The 6,814-nt window shown below is 38.7% G+C and overlaps 1 pseudogene; it reads left to right on the top strand.

Annotated features, from left to right (window-relative positions):
• Positions 1-1,270: 1,270 nt before the first annotated feature.
• On the top strand, positions 1,271-1,451 carry LOC125414023 (small ribosomal subunit protein uS14 pseudogene; annotated as a pseudogene).
• Positions 1,452-6,814: the final 5,363 nt, after the last annotated feature.

Here is a 6,814-nt window from a genome sequence, read left to right as displayed (position 1 = left end):
TGGTCACTTGTAGTAGTAAATGCCCAACGCTATGGTAACTTCAGAGCAAGGGAGAACTATTTTCAGCCATGCTTTTAGGCCATACTCTCTGGTGTGCCCCTTCTTTTCCATTTATTCGTCTACAATAAATCCTGCAATCCTTGATAACATATGTGACTGGATTCAAATACAATAATCTGTAAGTAGTACTTTCTGTACATTGTGTGTACCGATATGAATCAGCATTTTTATCACTAACTTACCTTCTCATAAGATTTCTATCATAGTGATAGAGCTTTTCCCCAAAATTAGCAAAGAATGTATCTGAAAATGACAACCGAAAACTGTTTACAACTGACTATTCCAGTTCAGTGTGTTCATGAACTCACATTTCCATGTCATTTTTCTATCATTACATCCAGGCAGCTTTAGCTCAGCATATTATTCACATTGCATTGCCAGTTTTAATTGTCATAATTCATATGTAGCACATAAAACATTGTAGTGGTTTGAAAGACAATGGCCCCAAAGGGAGTGGCACTATTAGAATGTATGGTTCTGTTATAGTAGGTATGGTCTTCTTGGAAGAAATGTGTTACTTTTGGGTGGGCTTTCAGGTCTCTTATGCTCAAGCTACACCCAGTGACTTCTTGCGACCTTCAGATTAAGATGTAGAATTCTCAGCTCCTTCTCCAGCACCATGCCGCCTGCACGTCTGCCTGCATGATACCATGTTCCAGTTTGATGATAATGAACTAACCCTCTAAACTGTAAGCCAGCCCCAATTAAATGTTTTCTTTTATAAGAGTTACCATGGTCATGGTGTCTTCACAGCAACAGAAACCCTAACTGAGACACATGTACATTTTAAAAAATTAATATTTTTCTTCTTAGAAAAATATAACAAGTAGTATGATTGCAGAAGCAAGCTGCTCCATCAGTAAGGGGATAAATAAATAAATCATGGTATCACTCAAAGGAATGCTATGCAAATATTTTGAAAGATAAAAATGCTTTCTATATATTCCAAAGAAATTAATTCTATCCCAAAGAAATTAATTATATTCTTTTCTACAGCAGAAAATACACCAAGGTTAATCATTAGGGAATCAAATAAGTTGTAGTCCATCAACTCAACAGAAGAACGTACAACTATGAAAATGAAGCCACTCTGTTCAATGAAAGATTTTCTAGTTATATAATTAAGTAGAAAAATAAAAGTTAAGAACTATGTGTGCAGTGTGTTCCTTCTATTAAAAGAGGAAAGAGGCTTTTGGCTCGTCAGCCGTCAGTGAGGCAACATGGGTCACCAGCTGCTCTACTGGAGTCACCCTAGGAAGTTCGGCCAGGGATCCCGCTCCTGCTGCGTCTGCTCAAACCACCACAGTCTGATCTGGAAATACAGGCTGAACATGTGCCGCCAGTGTTTCCAGCAGTACACGAAGGACAACGGTTTCATTAAGTTGGACTAAGCGACCTTGAATGGATTCTTCAAGATTCTACCCAGTGAAACAGATGAATGCCAGTCTTCCTACATAAGAATAAAAAAAAGTGAAGACCTTCAAAAAATAAAAATAAAATAAAAGAGAAAAGAGTTTAAGATATTTTGGGGGCAATTTTCTGGAATAAAATACAAAAAAATTAAAGTAAATGGCTGAATAGGAAGGTAGATAAAGTTGGATGTTGTAGGAGGCAGGAGAAGAAGCAATTTTTTTGACAATGTACCAATTTGCTTTCTTATTTTTTAACGCATATGACTAGATTACCTACAAAAGAATTTTTAAGATACATATCTCCACTCATGTGACTAAGATAGTTCATGAGTGATTTTTGGTGAATTTCCTTCTGCTCTCTGTCCTCCCCTTTTCCACATCAAATTACTTGTTCAGTTCTCAAAGAGACCCAGCTTCAGGAAACAGCTAAGGTAGTAGAGTTTGAAATAGAGTTGGTTTTGATCCAATTTGAAATCTAACAAACCTTAATGTTAACTAATGAAGTTGATAAAAAGGCATGTTCTCCAAAAAAATAAAAGCTAAATTCTGTTGTCTGAGTAATCACTAAAAATTTAGGGGGTTAGAATTAATTATATCTGTTCTGCTGGCCTGTGATGGCTTGATTAACAGAAAGTTCAATTAAAATTTTCATTTGGGGGTTGGAGAATGCAGCTCAGTGATGGACTACTTGCTAGGCATGCACGAGCACCTTAATTTGACCCTCAGCATCACAACAAAAGGAAACGCTTTCATTCCTAAACAAAATCAGTGGTTTTCAGCCACTGCCTGAAGAAGCAGTTTTGTTTTTATTTTTTCAATGTCACTGACCTGTTCATATTTGAAGAAAGAAGGAAAGTCATTATGTTGTCAGACTGAACTATCTTTTTATTAACATTAATCCAACATTTTAAATATTTATAAGTCATTAACCTATATATTGGAACCTGTATTCATCTCAGGACTTCTACAGCTTTTCATTTATTAGAAATGAATTCACACACACACAAACACACACATACACATGCGCAAATGCCCTTAACTTTGGCATTCAAAAGACCTCCTCAGCAAGAGGTAATAAAACGTCAACTTCATTTAAATGAAACATTATTGACCCCCATTAGCAGGACATGTGCTTGGCTTGGCTTTCCCTAATGCTGGCAATGGATTTGGTCTTGTCCATCCACACACGCCTGCCCTGTCCTCTTATGACCTGGGGCAGACATATGCTAGACAGCTGGCTGGACCAAGTCTGTGGCCACTGAACAAAGCAAGCCTTGCTGGCCCACACAAAGATTGAACCTGTGACCTTGCTCTCATTAGCTTGTGCCCTAACCACCTGAACTGAACAGCCGCCAAAAGAGAATAAATTGAGCTCGGTTTAGATCAATGTCTGTGTGCGGGCATCAAAGTCAGGTATAAAATCGTATATAACAACGGTCATAAAGCTGGTGTGTAGGAGGGTGTTACACCTTCCTCTTACATTGTGTCTTGAGCCCTAGACACCAATGACACCTTATAAGCTGATAACCAAAATATGATCACCTTAAAGAGCAATTTGAGTTCAATTCTGACTTATAACTGTGTGTGGCACTCACTCCGAAAAAAGAGAAATTAGGCACTGAAATTAGTGGTTGACCAATCCATGCTAAGAGTTTGTTATGTGTTCTGGGTTCTACTGACCTAATGGGGAAAGAAAAGAGAAGAATAGTTAGACCTAGAAGTGAAGACATGCAAGATGCAACTCCTGTGTGAGATCTAGAAACTGTCCGAATGGACCTTCATCAAAAAAAAAAAAAAAATGCCTATGTTCAGTCATTCAGTCTAGAACTTCGGGCATGTTTCCAGTGTTTTGTGTGTTTTAGGACCTCTGGTTGAAGAATTCTACCAACAAGGTAGGAATGTCTACTCACAGCTCATCATCAGAGCATCTCTGGTATAGAGACATCTAGATGTCCGTGTTGCCCCTGAGATTGGAATAAACAGTTATTGGAGTTCCACTTCCTAATGATCACCAAGCTGACCCCAAGGCGGTAGGGTGTATGGAAAATTCCAAACTAAATTAGAGATTCCACCGCAAGTGTGATAGTCGGTTCAAAGCCAGGGCTTTGTTTCAAGGGTTGAAACAAAAGCCTGCATGCAAGCCCCCTTCCACGTACAATTGAGTGGATTGTCTCCCACAGGAATGAGCTGCGAGATCTGATCACGCCCAGCATGGCATATATGCCCAGTCTCTAGGAGACAGCAAATGTTTCTATATTTTACATCATGAGAACAAAATCCTGGGCTAACCACTGAAAACTACCAAAACAAGTAGTCCCCCAGGCTCCTCCCTTCTTGAAGAATTGTTATGAGCATACAGTCCCAGTTTCTTGACACCTGACAGAATTTCAAGGCAATGTATTCCTTATTATACATTCACCTCTATGTATAGCAGAAGACTTTTGACATAAATAAGCTCAATATTAGTGAGGGGAAAAAAATGAATGATTTCAGCCAGAACTAGTTTATCTCTCTACATCATCAACTCTGTTTCTCTAGAACATTCCTTTCCTCCATACATAATCTTCTCACTATCCCATAAATACAGCCTATTCCCCCTTTCTTCTGTTTATTCAAAATGTTCTCTCAAATGGAAAAGGCTATCATTTATTGAACAACTACAATGTTACCATCTAGTATGTGCTACATCATTTAATACTGAAAGAAGGATTTTCACTGTTGTCTGCATTCATAGAAGGTGCTTACAGAATCTAAGTAACGCCCCCGGATTATAGAGCTGAGAACAGTGAAGACAAAATTTAAACAGAGATCTATCTGAATCAGGATGTTTTCTCAGAATTCCCCTATTGTGTGCCCGCAAATTCTACCTTTCCAAAATTGGTCTCTTTCAAAATTGCTTTATCACAGGCTCCCAGGAGAGAAACTTGTTCAGTCTATTCTGTAACACAGTGGGCTCTTTATTTTGTTAATTTAAAGTGCTTGACGTCTCAAAACATAATCATGACTGCCTATATGTTCTACCTCTCATCTCCTTCCTGGTAACTTCACTAATCCATTCCTTCTCGGCCTCAGCCAAGTGTAAGCACAGTAAGAGAAGACTCTACAGGTTGAAAATGGCTGTGCAATTAAACACTCTCTTAATATCAACAAAATCCATATTGACTGCTTCATAACTGCATTCAGACCCTTGAGTGTCAATTCCGAAAGTTACAAACAAATAATTTGTTTATCTCTTACGGTTTTTGAGATAAAAGGGAGAAACTGGAAAGCTTTGAAAATTAGCATATTTTAAATATTTTAAGGTGTTGGTTTCTGGGTTATAAATCAGTGGTAAAGCACATGTCTGAAATGCACAAGATCCTGTGTGTGATCCTGAATTATACTTCATTTCCATTTATCAAAGCCTGTAACTATTAAACTTCTAGAGCATCTTTGCTTAAGAGGAGTCCACCACACCAGTATCAGTGAGATCACCTTGAGTTTTCCCTTGTTTCAAGTACCCTCATTTTCACAGGTTAAATACATGGTTGTAAAAGTGCACTCCAGAAAGAAATTTAACCTGGGCTCTCCATCAGGAGTTGACTATTCTTGCCATTTTTTTCTCACAAGTAGAAAGCCATCTGTTTAACCAATTTAAATACATACTTACAGAGGAATTAGAAATTAGGAATACGAAGGTTGGTGGACTTTAAGCTCTTCTGAGTTATTTGTAAAACACATGAAGACTTTGAGGCTTAGAATAAAACATGAAGGCACGCTCTCTGCTGTAAATCAACACTAGCAGCTAAAACCAGGCGAGAAGAGGGGATATCCTTAGGATGAGACTGTGTTGATGATCTAAACTGTTGTTCATTTGTGTGCCTTAGAGAAGAAGGATTTATTGTTTCTAAACAGCTCTGCTTCTTAGAAAGATAAAGAGCATATACTTCAGAAAAAACATCAAACATCATACATTTTTTTTTAATGTTCTATATCCTTCCCTGAAAAACTTCACCAGGGTAACTCTCACTAGAACCGACTTGAACATGTTGACAGTGACACCATGCTAGGAAGGTGTTAGGCCAACGGTCTCTCCTTTTGAGAAGCTATAACATTGATTCGCTGTCACTTGACTAGTTTTTCTCCATGAAACAGACTCTGTTGGAGACAGACTCTGTTCTTCAGGGCTTGATCACACCGAAGTACCAACAACCAAAGACTCCTCAACAAACTCAACCCCTAAGCGGTCAGGCCCTCCTCAGTCATGGACTGGCTTGAGGCATGTCACTCACATTTTCATTGTGAAAATAAAAATCAGAAGAGGTTCGATTCCAGTGCTTGTGGTTTGGTATGCCCTCACAAAAATCAAACTGTGTTCATATATATCTCATATGCCTTGAACTGGGTATTTTCTGGGGAACAACGCATAATACATTAGAGGGGTTTTCCCCCTAAACAATCTTTGAATTAATTTTTGTCCTTGTCCTAAAAACTAGCATGACCCTAAGATTAGTATTTCCTTTGTAGAAATTTTTGAGAAATTCAGTGAGGAGTCTGTGACTCAGTGGCAGAATGTTTGGTTATCTAGCACTCATGAGACCCTGGTTTCGAAATCCAATGAAAAAGTGGGACCAGGGAGTGTAAGGAGAGAAGGGAGGGTGATATAAAGGAAGAGAGAAAAGAAAGGAGAGACTCAGTACACTCCAACATCCCGGGTATACTTTATTATAGATCTCCAGATACATTTATAGAAGAACTAACAAATATCAACTTTCTGAACTTGGGGGCTCAACACAGAACTATAAAAATGTTAAAGAAAATCACACTAAAGTCCTCTTTCTTTGGCGGAGGTGGATCGAAACAGGGTCTCTCTACATAGTCCTGACACTCACTCCGTAGACCAGCCTGGCTCCAAACTCACAGAGATCCCCCTGCCTCTAACTCTGCCTCTCAAGGCATTCACCACTGACCCTGCTCAAGATAAAAGTCTTAAACATAAGCTCATATCTACTTTATAGAGTTGAGTCCACTCAATTCTGAGTTTGATCTAGTAAAGAAATTGCCTGAAGTTTTTAAAAGCTCTAGACAGAATAAGTTAAGAAGAGATGTGAGCTATAGGTACAACTATTTCTCAGAAAAGGTTATTTGGCCCTTCTTTAGTATAAAAGAAGAAAGCTGCTGGGGCCACTTCCCAAATCCCTTCCTGAGTCCACGTGTCAGTTAGAGAACTCAGAATCATATTCCGGAGTTGTATAGCTACAGAATACCAACAGAGCCCCCTGAGACCACTATCCCTGACCGTCTTCCCCTACTGTCAATACGACTGCACTGTGTATAGTGATACCTGTTATTGATACAATTCT

Source organism: Myodes glareolus, chromosome 23, assembly GCF_982192425.1.
Source record: "Myodes glareolus chromosome 23, mMyoGla1.1, whole genome shotgun sequence".
Classification (NCBI taxonomy): Eukaryota; Metazoa; Chordata; class Mammalia; order Rodentia; family Cricetidae; genus Myodes; species Myodes glareolus.
The sequence above is the reverse complement of the archived record's forward strand: the minus strand, read 5'-3'. Positions and strand labels throughout refer to the sequence as shown.